The 15,415-nt window shown below is 40.5% G+C and overlaps 1 protein-coding gene across 18 annotated transcripts in view; it reads right to left on the minus strand.

Annotated features, from left to right (window-relative positions):
• LOC123457313 (zinc finger protein 432-like) overlaps positions 1 to 15,415 on the minus strand; it is a 174,897-nt gene that overhangs the window by 135,656 nt on the left and 23,826 nt on the right. The gene's annotated exons all lie outside the window — the stretch shown is intronic.

Raw genomic sequence — 15,415 nt, forward strand, 5'->3', positions numbered from 1 at the left:
AAACACTCAAGCGAGAAATTGCAGAAGACGCTAGGAAATGGAAAAACATCCCTTGTTGCTGGATTGGAAGAATCAATATTGTGAAAATGGCAATCTTACCAAAAGCAATCTACACATTTAATGTAATATCCATCAAAATTCCAATGACATTCTTCATGGAAATAGAAAAAACAATGAAAAATTAATGTGGAATCACAAAAAACCTCGAATATCTAAAATAATACTGAGCAACAAAAATAAGGCAGGAGGTATCACCATACCTGATTTTAACCTATACTAACAGAGCCATAGTAACAAAAACAGCATGGTACTGGCATAAAAGTAGATATGTAGATCAATGGAACAGAATAGAGGACCCACATATAAGTCCCAGTAGCTATAGCTACCTGATATTTGATAAAAATGCCAATAATACTCATTGGAGAAAAGACAGCCTCTGCAGCAAATGGTGCTGGGAAAACTGGATATGTATCTGTAGGAGGATGAAAATAGATTCTTCCCTCTCTCCATGTACAAGAATTAAGTCCAAATGGATTAAAGACCTTAACATCAGACCTGAAACTGAAACTTCTAGAGGAAACAGAAGGGGAAATCCTTCACCATACTGGTCTTGGCAAAGACTTTCTGAATATAACCCCAATTGTTCAGGCAATAAAACCACAGATTAACCATTGGAACCTCATGAAATTACAAAGATTTTGTACTGCAAAGTACACTGTGAATAAAGTAAAGGGGCAATCTACAGAATGGGAAAAAAAAACTTTGCCAGCTATATATCTGATAGAGGATTTATATTTAGTATATACAAAGAAATCAAAAAGTTAAATAATAAGAAATCAAACAAGGCAATCAAAAAATGGGCTATGGAACTAAATAGAGAGTTCTTAAAAGAAGAAATACGGATGACGTATAAGCATCTAAAAAAATGTTCTACATCCCTAGTCATCAGGGAAATGCAGATTAAAACTACACTGAGATTACATCTCACTCCTGTCAGATTGGCTACCATCATGAAAACAAATGATCATAAATGTTGGCAGGGATGTGGAAAAAGAGGAACCCTTCTACACTGCTGGTGGGAATGCAATCTGGTCCAGCCATTGTGAAAATCAGTGTGAAGGTTCTTAAGACAGCTAAAAATGGATCTACCAAATGACCCAGCTATAACACTCATAGGCATATATCCTAAGGACTCATTCCATTTCCTTAGAAGTACATGCTCAACCATGTTTATTGCTGCTCAATTCATAACAGCTGGGAAATGGACCAGCCCAGATGTCCCTCAACTGATAAGTGGATAATGAAGATGTGGCACATTTATACAATGGAGTTCTACTCAGCGGTAAAGAAAAATGAAGTTGTGAAATTTGCAGGAAAATGGATGGATCTGGAAAGGATTATACTAACCCAGGCCCAGAAAGCCAAGTGCTGCATGTTCTCCCTCATATGTGGATCCTAGCTGCAGATGATTGGGCTTCTGTGTGAGAAGGAAAAAACTCAGGAGCACAGGGCAGTATGGTAAAAAGGAGATATAAAGGGAAGAGAAAGGAAGGGAAGAGGGTACTTAATAGGTTGGTATGTTATATATGTAAGCAGAAGAATAGATTAACGGGGGTGAAAAGGCCCAGAGTGAGGTCAGAGGAAGAGTCGGAGTAAAGGAAAGGTGGAGGGAGTGCTAATCAAAATCTAAAAGGATGCAAATAAATCATATGAAATCCTCTGGTTTTGGACAATGGAACACTCAAGAGCCATAGATCATTGTTAGAAAATTTTCAGTGCCAGGGATGGGATACCTCTAGTGAGTTGTTGGCCAGGGAGGTCTCAGATGCCCCCAAAACATTATAGGCCATTGCCAAGGCCCTTGGTTTCCCACCAGGAATCGTTGGTAAGTCCCTATTGCTGAAGACTCTACATACTTGGGCTGCCAGGCCACTGAGAAATCCTGCTGGAACTGAGCTGTTAACCTCCTCCATGTAGACCAGCTGATAGAAAGCTGGAAGAAGCCATTCTACATGTAGTTCAATGAGAGAAAGAGATACCACCAGTGAAGACACTCAAAAGTGGACACTGAAAGCCTTATATAATTAGCCAGCCAGGCCAAATGAGCCAACAGGTGTAATAGTGGCATGTCTGTCATGGTGGAAACCAACTGCCCTCCAATTGGACTGGAGGCCCGCTCCTGTGTGTGTGGGCGGGGAATGTATCCCTGATACTGAAAACTTAAAACAGGGGTAGTCATGAGCCCTAGGGGTGTAACATCTGCTGATGTCTGGAGAAATGTATATACTGTGCTTATCTAATTGCCCAGTAAGCGCTTCTCTTAATATTTATACCCTTATATTAATGCTACTCTCACTTTGGGTAGAGAATCTTCTCTTTTCAGATGGCAGTGACCTTGGGATGACTCAGAAGGTATCATAGTGCTGGAAAGAAGTGACTGCAGTAATGAGTAACATCTTGATCACACCTTCCAAGCCTCAGGATCTAATGTGGAAGAGGTGGTGGAAAGACTGTAAGAGCCAAAGGAAGGGTAGGACTCCTTACAACGTGTTCCCTCCAGACACAAAATGGCCTGGATATCCATGACCTCACCGTGCCTGACACTACCTATACAAGAGCACCATAAATGGAGGAAAAGATCATAACATTAAAATAGAAGATAGACTGATTGAGATGGGGAGGGGATATGATGGAGAACTGGCTTGAGTATGGCCAAAGGGCAAAAAAGGGAGGGGCTCCTGAGAATGCTGGGGGCCACTGGGAAAAGATACAGACACATGGCGCCTGCACAGGCTGAGGCACCATTTTCTTGGTATGGGTGAGCCCAACACCTGACCCGAGCCACTTTGGAGTGCTTGCAAAGATGGCTTGCAGTGTTGCCACTGCCCTAGCAGAGAAATATGAAAGTGGATGAAAAGGGAAGGGAAATTTCCTTCCCGAACTTTGCACTTCCTAGCCAGATAAGCTATGCAGGTCCACATGGATCCCCGGAAATCATCCAGGGGGTGACTTGGAGGACTTCTTCCCAACAGGAACTGGCCTCCCTCTGGGAGAGCTTAATTCCCCTAATATTCAGGAGATCCCTTAATCTATGAATCTGTGATTTCTTTTGGTGGGAGACAATATTATTCATGATAGAAAAGAGTAGAAATGCCAAGACCAGAGGGCAATGTTCCCAAGGGCTGAATAGCACTGTGGGGGATTCCCCAATAGTCAGGACATAAGCCTATCCACAAGTGTAAGAGAATGGCGACTTGCCCCTTGAGAGGTCGATGTGTTACCAGCTTTTTGTGTTGGAGAGAAGTAGACAGAAGTTCTTTGCCAACACCCAATGGGCTGTCAGGGTCTAGGCAGAGGATGGCTGACCTTCAGTCAATACCGAAGAGTTAGTTACCTTGGCCAAGAGACATCAGTTGCCAGTTCGCCATGTCTCATGATGGATGCCAAAAGAAAATAAAGAAGGAAAAAGAGAAACCTGCCAGCCCTCAAAAACATGGAGGCAAGGCCACATGGACCAATATCTCCCAGTCCCTTTGGGAGAGCACTCACCTATCTAGTCCTGTTCTAGCACCAGCTCTGGGTTGCTGGTTCCTCCAGGACCAGCTGTGTTTCTCCCAAAGGCATCCAAGTAACTGTAGTGAGTATGCAAAAGAATCACTTTCGAGAGACAGTCTCTGTGAACAGCTCGATTTAATCAATAGGGAAATGGGTTTATAAACAATTGAGGGTTCTAAGGGGTTTGGATGTACAAGGGTGCATGCTGATTCCTAATCAGCATATGGGGACATACATTCCACCACATAAGCAATGGTAAAGGGAAGGTGTAGAGTACAGGGCGATGGGCTGTGCAAAGGGTGCTGGCTGATATCATATAAGGAGTTTCCTAGGCAACTGACCAAAGCCTAAGTTCAATTGTGCTGGGCTTGGAGAGGGAGTGGCTTCCTGTGGCCTGGGGGTACTTAGTCTTGCCTGGCAGTTCAGGCCCATCTACAGAAGGCTCCAGTCTGTGCCTAGCAGTGACTGACACCTAGGTAAATACTTAATTTATGGTATGACATAGAAAACTTTTTTCTTTCTTTTTTTGCTTTTTTTTTTTTTTGAGGTAGAGTCTCACTCTAGCTCAGGCTGACCTGGAATTCACTCTGCAGTCTCAGGGTGGCCTTGAATTCATAGCGATCCTCCTACACCTGCCTCCCAAGTACTGAGATTAAAGGTGTGCACTATCATGCCTGCCCAAGAAAACTTTTTTTTTTTTTTTTAATTTTAGAGGCAGTGCAAAAGAGATGAGGGATGGGAAGAGAATTGGTGCAGCAGGACCTCATCCACTGCAATTGAACTCCAGACACTTGTGCCTCCTAGTGGGCATGTGTGACCTTATGCTTGCCTTACCTTTGTGTGCCTGGCTTATGTAGGATCTGGAAAGTCAAACATGAGTCCTTAGGATTAACAGGTGAACACCTTAACCACTAAGACATCTCCAACCAAGCCATCTTTAATATTCATGTAACACTTTACTAAATAACTCTGAGGCATATTATTTCAGTTGCCAATGGCAGAGCCCTGGCAAACTGTAGCATAATTCAACAAATATGAAGTGAAAGGGTTGAAAAATGGCTTAGTGGTTAAGATGCTTGCTGTGAAGCTTAAGGACTCAGGTTTAATCCCCAGTACCCACATAAGGCAGATACACAAGGTGGCACATGCATCTGGAGTTCATTTGTAGTGGCTAGAGGCCCTGGCGTGCATATTCTATCTCTCTCTAATAATTAAGTAAAATGAAAAAAATGAAAGTAATTTTTCTTGGCTTCTAAGAGACAAGGATTCTCACTCCAATATTTGTGTAATCCCTACCTGAGAATGAATGGTTCTGGACAGGCTGCTAAGAGACTGAAAGAGAAATTTCCAGTGAATATAGTGGAACAGGAACTACAGCAAAGAATCTTTGAGAAAAAGAATGTAAGTTAACAAACATACTACACACTCTTCTACCAAAAATTTAAGAGTGGGTAAAGAATTATTAACTGAGGAGAAACTGTAGCAAAGAAATATAAGGGAGTTAGAAGCTTCTAGCATTCACTCAACTAGTATCGACCATGGTGGCATTAAAGTGCTTCTACTCAGCCAGCAAGTGTAGAAGGACAAGGGAGATAACAGAAAATGGCAAGGAGATCCAAGTCCCATCAATACAGTAAGAAAAAAAAAAAAATAGCCTACTATGTACCAGGAGACATGTTACCTCCACCACATCTTCCAGGTCTCAGGACACACTGCAGAACAAGTGGAGACATGAGTACTGCTCTCATTACTAGCCTGACAACCAGCTCCAAAAAGATAGTGTCAGATACTGTGTTGACTCAAAATTCATCCAGGCAAAATTCCAGAGGGTACAAAGAACTCAACACTAAAATACACTACTAAGACACCCACCAAAGTTCAGAGAACATTGTGGCAGAAGGGGCAGAAATATTATAAAAGGAACGTTGTGCACAGGAATGTCCTGAGGCATGCCCCCCGACCCCCACTCCAGAGACTGAGGCCTACTGAAACAAACTGACTACCAATAATACTACTGAGGAGGGTTTTCAGTGGCTTGGGGATGGCAGAAGAGATTTAACAGTATAACATTTTAAAAGATAAAATCAATTTTAAAATAAAATACTCTACATCAACTGTAAGTAGAAATAGTCCTAATATACTTAATCCCCCAGATTCATCCCCCGGATGAGTTCCCACTTCAGAGATCTATCCATGTTAATGGGTGTTTCCTAGTTTTTAACAATGGTCTCCATTTCAGCAAAAAAGAGACATCAGAGGGGAGAAACATTAACTGTTTTCTACCTTGTTTTAAATCTGTTTGATTTCATTACTCTTAATAAAACTCTAGAGATGAAGTAATACTATATCACCTTCTAAGTACCATTACCATGTCAATTACAGATTTTCAGACTCATGTACCGTGTTGTTTTTGATGCTCTTCTCTTTTACTAAGTAACAGAAAACTATTGGAAATGATATTCTGGATGTTTTGAAACATTTAATTCATAGTCATTTTGCACTCTACATTGCATAACCAAGGAAGTAGTTGATAAATATTTTGATTCTATTGGAGGAATACTTCATTTAGAGTTGTGATCATTGTTTTAATTGAATTAAGCAAAGATGTTCTTTAAACTTTAAATGAGTAGTATCATTTTATATTGATCTGAAACTGTAAATTTTCTACATTTATAACTTTTAAAAAATTATTTTTATGTACAGTTGTGTGTTTGGGGTGTACTACAGAGCAAATTTTGAAATCAAAGGGTGATTTCAAGGTGCTTGTATTCTGTCTTCTCAGAGACAGTGTCTCTATCACACCATGTAGCGTTCAGGGACCACTGCAGAGAAAGGAATTGGAAGAAGAGAAGAGCTTAAGCATGGGAAGGAGTGCTGTATTCCATACAAATTGTGGGAATTGCATTCATGTTATCCTAGAGGTTGGCACTATCTACACAAGATTTGTATAATATGATGGAAAATTATTACAACAAAATAGATGGGGTGGGCTGGAGAAATGGGTTAGCAGTTAAGGTACTTGCCTGTGAAGCATAAGGACCCAGGTTCAATTCTCCAGATCCCACATAAGCCAGGTGCACATGGTGGCACATGAATCTTTAGTTTGTTTTCAGTGGCTTGAGGCCCTGGTGTGCCCATTCTCTCTCTCTTCCTCCCACCCATCTCTGTCTCTAATAAATAAATAAATTATAGAAGAAGGGGGGGGCAGGCATGGTGGCACATGCCTTTAATCCCAGCATTTAGGAGGCAGAGGTAGAAGGATCGCCATGAGTTCAAGGCCACACTATGAATACATAGTGAATTCCAGGTAAGCCTGGGCTACAGTGACACCCTACTTTGAAAAAAGAAAAAAAAAAAACAGAAGGGTTACTTGGAAGGAAAAAGTGTTTAAGTGGAGAGTGTATGGAAGGGGAGAAAAAAGAGGATTTTGAAAGAGGATTATTTCCTGGGTATATTGTTTATATGTATAAAAACTGTGAATGAAAAGGTTAATTAAAAAGAGTTATTGTCACAGCCTGTTGTCAGCTTATGGGTATTTTTTCTGTTTTGCTTTCTCTCATAGATAAATATTTACCTGTAATTGTTAGCTTTTGAGAATTAGGAGTTATATCTGAGAAAAGAAAATTAGTAATTTTACAGTTCAGTGATTGTTGTAATGAGTACATTGAAATTGTTAAGTAGCTTGGAAAATTAAGAAGTGTCTCAACCAATAGTATCTCATAAAATTCAAAAGTTTTTGCACAAACATACTGTAAGTAGAGCAAACAGATTACCCACAGAATGGAAGAAAATTAGCCAGGTGTGGTGGTGCATGCCTTTAATCCCAGCACTCGGGAGGCAGAGGTAGGAGGATCACTGTGAGTTCAAGGCCACCCTGAGACTCCATAGTGAACTCCAGGTCAGCCTGGGCTAGAGTGAGAACCTACCTCAAAAAACCAAAAAAAAAAAAAAAAAAGAATGGAAGAAAATTTTTGCCAGGGATACCACTGACAGAGGCCTAATATCTAGAATCTATACAGAACTCAAAATACCAAACAATAAAACTATCAAACAACCCATTCAAAAAAATGGGGTAGGAAACTCAATAAGGAATAGCAAGAGGAAGAAATATAAATAACACACATTTAACATCTCTAACTGTGATGGTTTGATTCAGCTGTCCCTCATAAACTTTAGTTTTCTGAATACTAGGTCCCCATCTGATAGCAATTTGAGAATCAAAACATCCTAGAGCTGGGCAAGGTGATGCACATCTTTAATGTCAGCACTTGGGAGGCAGAGGGAGGAGGATCACTATGAGGTCAAGGCCACCCTGAGACTACATCATGAATTCCAGGTCAGCCTGAGCTACAGTGAGACCCTGCTTTGAACATCAAGCAAACAAAAAAGAAACGTACAAACAAACAATAAACAACAACAACAACAAAATCCCTAAACCTTCTGGAGGCAGTGAATTGTTGGGGAGTGGTTATGGGTGTTATAAGACAGGTCCTCTTGCCAGTGTTTGGCACACTCTCCTGTTGCTGTTGTCTATCTGATGTTTCTCAGGACAAGGTGTCCACCCTCTGCTCATGCTGTTGTTTTGCCCAGCCATCATTGAGTCTACAAGCCAAAATAAATCCCCTTTTCCCCCACAAGCTATTTCTGGTCAGGTACTTTCTGACACCAATGCATACCTGACTGCAATAGGAAAGTTGGTACCAGAAGTAGGGTCACTGCTGCTAGAAACCTGATGCTGTGGCTTTGGCCTTTTGGAACTGTTTTGCAGGAGGAGTGTGGACAAATTTGAAATCTTAAAACCTTGCATTGCTATAAATACAGTTTAATGGATTATTCTGGTCAGAGGTGAAAGACTGAATCCATTAAGAAGTATGGGCTATGAGGTTTGGCTTTTAAAGGCAAGAAAGAGCTTTGCCTGAACTGGGCTAGAAGTCATTTGCATGAGTGGTTTGCTATTATGCCTGTGTCCTGAGAACTTATGCAGTGTTTCTTTGGATAGAAATAAACTTCTGTGAGCAGCGGGATATGGCACAGAAAAAAATGAAATCTTTGGGCCAAAACTACTACTTGTATAGCTGCAATTATTTGAGAGTTTACAATCATTGAGAATTGGACTAGCTCACCTGTACTGGGACAAGAGGAAAAATGCAGACTCTTTTGAAAGGGTCTGAATGCTGAGAGACTGTCCCATTCTTCAAAGTCAGCTTTATTACCCCCCGGATTAACAAACTGGTAGCTCACTTGTTATTATGGAGCATAATAAATGCAGGAAAGACAGGGTCATTGAATTTCCAAAACAGTTTTGTATTTTGGAAATGGTCATGGGAAAGAGAGGAGCAGGCTTGCTGGATTGCCTGCATGTAGGCCTAATGGAGCCATGGGGATGCACCATTGGTTGCAGTGGCAATCCAATGGATACTCAAGGACTATGAGATGCTCCCAAGGAGCCAGCACAGATGAAGTTTTCTGGGATTATGAGTAGATTAGCTAAAGGGGCTGAATTGGAATCCCAGTCATGTCATTGCTTAGAATTATTGGACTTGGAGATCTGTCAATGACTAGAGTTGTGGGACTTGGAGGAACAGAGTTTCATGTTTGCCCTGTTTAAATCTTATAATGGGTGGATATTTCTTTGCTTCTCCCAAAGCTATCTTTTAAAGAATGAATGTTTATTCTGTGCTTTTTTTTTTTTTTTTTTTTTTTTTTTTTTGTATTATGGCTTAGTTAAAAGACCTTGGACTATGAGATGTTTGAACATCATTGGGGCCGATAAAAATTATGGGGGCTTTTAAAGTTTGATTGAATGTATGGCATTTTACATAATGATAGTTTATGGGGCCCAGGGACAGAATGTGGTGGTTTGATTCACATGCCCCCATAAACTTAGGTGTTTTGAATGCTAGATCCTCAGCTGATGGCAATTTGGGAATTCAACAAGTGCACTGTTCGAGGTGGGCTTATGAGTGTCATAGCCAGCTTCCTCTTGCCAGTATTCTGCACACATTCCTGTTGCTGTTGCCCATCTCATGTTGCCTAGGTGATGTCCACCTTCTGCTCATGCCTTCATTTTCCCCTTAAGCCTGTATGCCAAAATAAACTTTCTGTCCCCCACAAGCTGCTCTTGGTTGGGTGTTTTCTGATGGCAATGAGAACCTGACTGCAACACTAACCATCATGGAAATGCAAATTAAAACAACTATGACATTCCACCTTACTCCAGTTAGGAAGGCAATCATTAAAATTTCAAACAAAAGGAGCTGGAGAGATGGCTTAGTAGTTAAGGCATTTACCTGCAAAGCCAAAGGAGCCTGGTTCAACTCTCCAGGCCCCACGGAAGCCAGATGCACATGGGGGTGCATGCATCTGGAGTTCGTTTGCAGTGGCTGGAGGCCCTGGCACACCCATTTTTTCTTTCTCTCTCTGCCTCCTCTCTCTCACATAAATAAATAAAATATATTAAAAAAATTCAAACAAATGTTGGCAAGGATGTGGGGAAAGAGGCATCCTCATTTACCGCTGGCGAGAATGCAAACTTGTACAACCAATGCGGAAATCAACATGAAGTTTCCTGTAAAATAAGAATATAGAACTATCAACAGACCCAGTTATTCCCCTACTGGGTATATATCCTAAACACACTATGCTTCACTACACAGACATTTTCTCAACCATGTTTATAACTGCTCAATTCATCATAGTTAGAAACTGAAACCAAACCAAGTGCCTATCACTGGATGAATATAAAACAAAGTTTTGGAACATATATACAATGGAATTCCACTCAGCAGTAAGAAGAAAAATGACACAATGAAATTTGTTGGAAAATGGGTGGGCATAGAACAGATCATACTCAACATACCATCACAGAAAGACAAATGCCACATGTCCACATGTTCACACTCATCTGTGGTTACTAACCTGGATCAGCCTGAGTTGCCTGGCATTCTGAGTAGGCAAACTGAGGCACAGCAAAAGGGATAGAAGGGTTAGGGGGAGGGGAAAGGGAGGGTGAGGAGAAATCAACACAAAAATAAAGCGAAAATAAATCAGCATCATAGAAACCTTTCTCCTTGAAGGAACACTAAAGGATAAAACAGTAAGCAGAAATATAGGGGGCCCTGGAGAAGGTGGGATGAATCCTAATCTTTAAAAAAAAAAAAAAAATGGCTCTGCCCTTTAATACCTAGTACCAGATGCCCACATTAAGCTGTTGGTTCAAGAAACATAGGAGGTCCCTAAGTCAAGACAGGCTTCTGTCAAAGCACTTGATTATCAACTTGAGATAAAAGGTAAGACCTTACTGCTGAAGACACCATATGCTACCAACACAGATCACAGAGAAACATGGCTGGAATACTGAAGAGAGCCAGTTCCCAGAGAGTTAGCACATCTAGTTCTGGAAAGCACTACCTGAGCTACTGGGGGAAAGTGGCCAACAACGGTATGAGCAAGCATGGGTCTAAGCTACACAGAAGTAATGATCCTGACAAGTTGTATGTACCAGTGCAATGGTGGCACACAGCCTTGGTAGGTAACCTATGGCTTCTGATTGGTTAAGATCTGCTCAGTGGAAGGGAACCTATATCTGGAACTGGGAAGCAGGTCTGAATCTTATAGAGACGATTATGATCTTCAATGTCAAGCTACTGCTAGACTTTGACTAAAACAGGGAATACATCCATTAAAATCTCCCAAACATGGTGGGGGTGGGAGTGCCTGTGGGTAGTTCAGTGGGTCTGAGTTAGCAGCAGCAGTTGGGGGAAGAGAGGAAGGTATGAGGACCACAGATATGGTCAGCAGAGGCCGCAGGTAGCAAAGTAAAGTACCTGATTAGACACAGAGGCTGTGGCTAATGGCTGAGGGGATCCAAGTGCCTACCTGAGAGGGTGGGGATGAGGAGATTCCCAACTGTTCCGCTCTGTGCCCTCCCACTGTAGGTCTGTTAAGACCTACTTGACCTGGAGCCCCACAGATCATGCCTTATAGTACACTGGGAGATGAAGAACAATTAGGAGGCTGCCACCTTGACCAGAAACCTGGAGGTTCTCTTTTGTGATTGCATTGGTCTGTGAGGTGAGTCAAAATGACCATATTGCTGAGAAGTCACAATTGAAATGTCCTATCACATCCTCCCAGGATCAGGGATTTGTGTAAGGGAAAATAGGGGTGGGTGGGATTAACACAGTTTATTGTCTATGTTTGGAAGCTGTCAATGAAAAGGTTATTTTTTCCCAAGGATTTAATAATTTATAAGTTGTGTCTCTGAAAAGTTGTTCTAGCTTAGTCACAATTTATAGATCATACAGTAAAAATTACTACTTTATACAGATATAAGAATATAACATCTTTTAAGTTTAAGCTCACAACATTTTATCATTTTCTATTTGATGCACTTTGAGATTCCTCAGTGTCTACTGCCATTTCTATAGCAAAACTTAGTTGGCTAGCGATAAAAGAAATACTGTGTCCTTTCCATATCTACCTCACATAGTTGATTAAGAACGATGACTCCTCTACTGGTAAACACTGGGGAATGTCTTCATAGTCTCATTTTGATGAGTTATTTCCCCTGTAACAAGAATGTTTTCTAAACAAAAGTGAGAATAGGATTAATCAAAAGGTTTAAATATGCACATTTTGAACGCTGCTTAAAGGGCATAACTTCTCTTTTTAATCAAAGAACATTCACTGGAAGCTTCCCTTTCAAGGCACCATCTTAGGTCAGCCCAAGCTGACATAAAATTCAATCGTTAGCTGCAGACTGACCTTGAACTACCAGCAACTCTTATCTCAGCCTCCTGAGAACTGGGAATAAAGTTTTTTGCCTCCACCAGTTGTTACATGCCATAGATTTTGATTCAATTCTCAGTCATACGTATGGATACCCACACACTGAGAAGGGTCTCTTATTCAATGACCAAATAGTTAAATACTCATCTCTTATATGTCACTATGCACTGGTGGCAACATCTTGACTAGCTAGTTGATTTTGGAGCTTGGATGTTCCACTGCTTGTACAAAATGTACATGGATTTTCTCCCACAGTAGCTCCCACTGTGCCTTTTATTACTATGGTAAAAGTCTCATAGTGAGATGACTTCAATTTCAGTTTCAACTTTATTTTTTCAGTTCCCTGGGACCACATCCTATACTGTATTCAGCAAAAGGGTCTAACCATTTAGTTCTGGTGGGTAACCAAGCACAGCAGCAATGGCCTACAATGTTTTGTATATGATGACCCTACTGGAACAACAATGTATTTTCCTACCAGTATGAAGAATCCAGGAGTAGATATTGGCAGGAAGATTATGGAAAATGGAAATACTATAAGGTGGAAAGTGACAAATGAGTGTGAGATAAAGAACATGTGCCAGGACTCCATGAGGTAATTTGCTTGGTGTGTATGAGGTAAAGAACCTGTGAACATTCTCCACAAGGGAATACATCTGGTGTGCATGATGCAAAGAACCTGAGCAAAGTTTCCTTAAGGGAATGTGCCTACTGTGTTTGAGGAACAGCTAGGGTGCAAGTGAGTCTGAGAAGAGAGCAGATAGGCTGAAAAATGCATGGTGGGAGAGGACTGAAGGTTCAGACATAAAAGCCTTTGTAAGGACCAGAACTTATTATTATTGAACCTTGCTAATATTAGGATTGCTGTCATAAGGAGGTCTTTTATTTTAGTCATTGTACCTGTGGCTTAGAAATATACTCATTAAATCCAATTAAGAACAAACCTGTAGCCTGAGAGCATACCTAGTACTCTTTCTAGTCTGCAGTTTTTGGACTGGCCAGCCCACATCCTGTAATGAGTCCTACAAATCCCATTAAGAATATGTATTAATCCTGTCAGTACTGGTGTTCTAGAAAACAATGACCAGTATAAACTAGTGTAGATTTTTAGGACCCCCATGTATGAACTGACAACTTCTGCAAATGACTTCTTCTTTTCCTATTTGCATACTTCTACTGAATTTGTCTTATTTCTCTAGCTAAGGTTTTCCAGCAGTATAGATAATAAGGAGAGGAATTATCACGCTTGTCTTCCTAACTTTATTGAAAATGATTTTAATAACGTCCCCATTTGAAATAATGTCAGCTAATGGTTTGTTATATATAGTCTTCAGCATGTTAAAACAGCAAAATACACTCTTCTACTAAAAAGTGAGGTGCATAAGAAATTATCAATGGCAGCAGAGAAGTAGGAGAGATTCAGAGCTTCTACATAGCAGCATGCAGATGTGGCTCCAGCAGCACTGGAACCAGGTCTGTGAGGCCACAGCCACAAGGATTGAGCTGAAGTACAGGAAGAACCAGGTGAGGGGATTCTTCACTCACACCAGCCCGCTCACAAACTCAAGAAATGTGAAGGGAGTACAGCAAGGACCAATGGAGTGGCTAGTGAGGAAGAGGATCATGAGGACCAGCAGGAGAACTTCAGCCACAATCCAGATCCCCCATACCCACTGCCAGCCAGCACAAGTACCAGCAAACACCAGAGACCTTGGGAGGGGAGCTCACCTACACAGCATCCGGCGCAGGCAATCAGAGCAGTGACCCAGCAACCCAGCCAGCCTACCTAAGCCCATAGTGCAGCAAAGAGGGACGTAAGCAGGAGTGCAACATAATTGATACCAAAACCATCCAAAAGGTAACTGTGATTACATCATGACAGAACCCCTCAAATAAGCCAGGTATATAGGCTTGAATTGGATATGCTAATTGTACCTTCCATGACACGGTAAATTGTGTGTTAAACCTGAAGGATGGTTGGATTTGCCATTCTTAAATAAGCTATATTTTGGCCTTGTCATTTGTTGCTTCCTGATTTATAATGCCTTTGTAACCACTTGTGTTGTTCATTAAGGAAGGTTATCACTTGGTCACAAGCTGACTTGGAACACACAACAGACCAGAAATCTTAGCTTCCCAGTTGACAGGATTAAGGGTGCCAGGCAACATACATCCTTACAGACTGTGAGTTTGTAAGAGGATTTCATTGCCATAATATCTACTTTGGCATAAATACTCTGCCCCATCTTTCATTGAATGTGTACATTGTTTAGTAAAATTTTAGATGCTGCCTTTATTTTGTCCCACTCAGCCTACTTGAATACTCTCACAGCCGGCAAACCAAATGCCTACTGTCACTTATGTGGTTACTATGAGAGTCTTAAGAATCACACAAAACAACTTAAGCTCTACCATGAAGATATATAACATTAGGTTGCTTAATACATCTAATAATATTGCAAAAAATTAGAAAATCCAAACATAAATTAATCCAACATACAAAAGTCACTACATTAAATACAAGAAATACAAAAAATTAGGACAATATAAATTCAACAAAAAGTATTAATGCATCAGAAATGATCTCCAGTAAGAATGAGAGGAAATGTCTAAGAAAGATTTCAAAAGAATGATTATAAATATGCTCAAAGAAGTCAAAGAGAAACAAAAAAAGGAATGAAAGAGGAAATCAAAGGAATCAAAGAAGACACAGGAAACCAATTTAATGAAATAAAAGGTCAATAGACACAAATAAGGAAATAAAAATAATAAAGAAAAAACAGACTTGCTAGCAATGTAGAACACAGCCAATGAAATAATAATAATAATAATAATAATAATAATAATAATAACAAAACTCTGTAGAAAATCTTACCAGTAGAATGGATGAGATGACAGAATATCTAAACTAGAAGACAAGGGGATTTCAAAAGATATTTGGGTCACTATGAAAAGATCAAACATAAGAGTTTATGGTATAGTAGAAGGAGAAGAATTTCACACCAAAGGCATAGTAAGGAAATTTTCATCAAAATCATAGAAGAAAACTTCCCCCAAACTGGGAAAAAGG

The sequence above is a fragment of the Jaculus jaculus genome, unplaced genomic scaffold, assembly GCF_020740685.1.
Source record: "Jaculus jaculus isolate mJacJac1 unplaced genomic scaffold, mJacJac1.mat.Y.cur mat_scaffold_35_1_3033546_arrow_ctg1, whole genome shotgun sequence".
Taxonomy (NCBI): Eukaryota; Metazoa; Chordata; class Mammalia; order Rodentia; family Dipodidae; genus Jaculus; species Jaculus jaculus.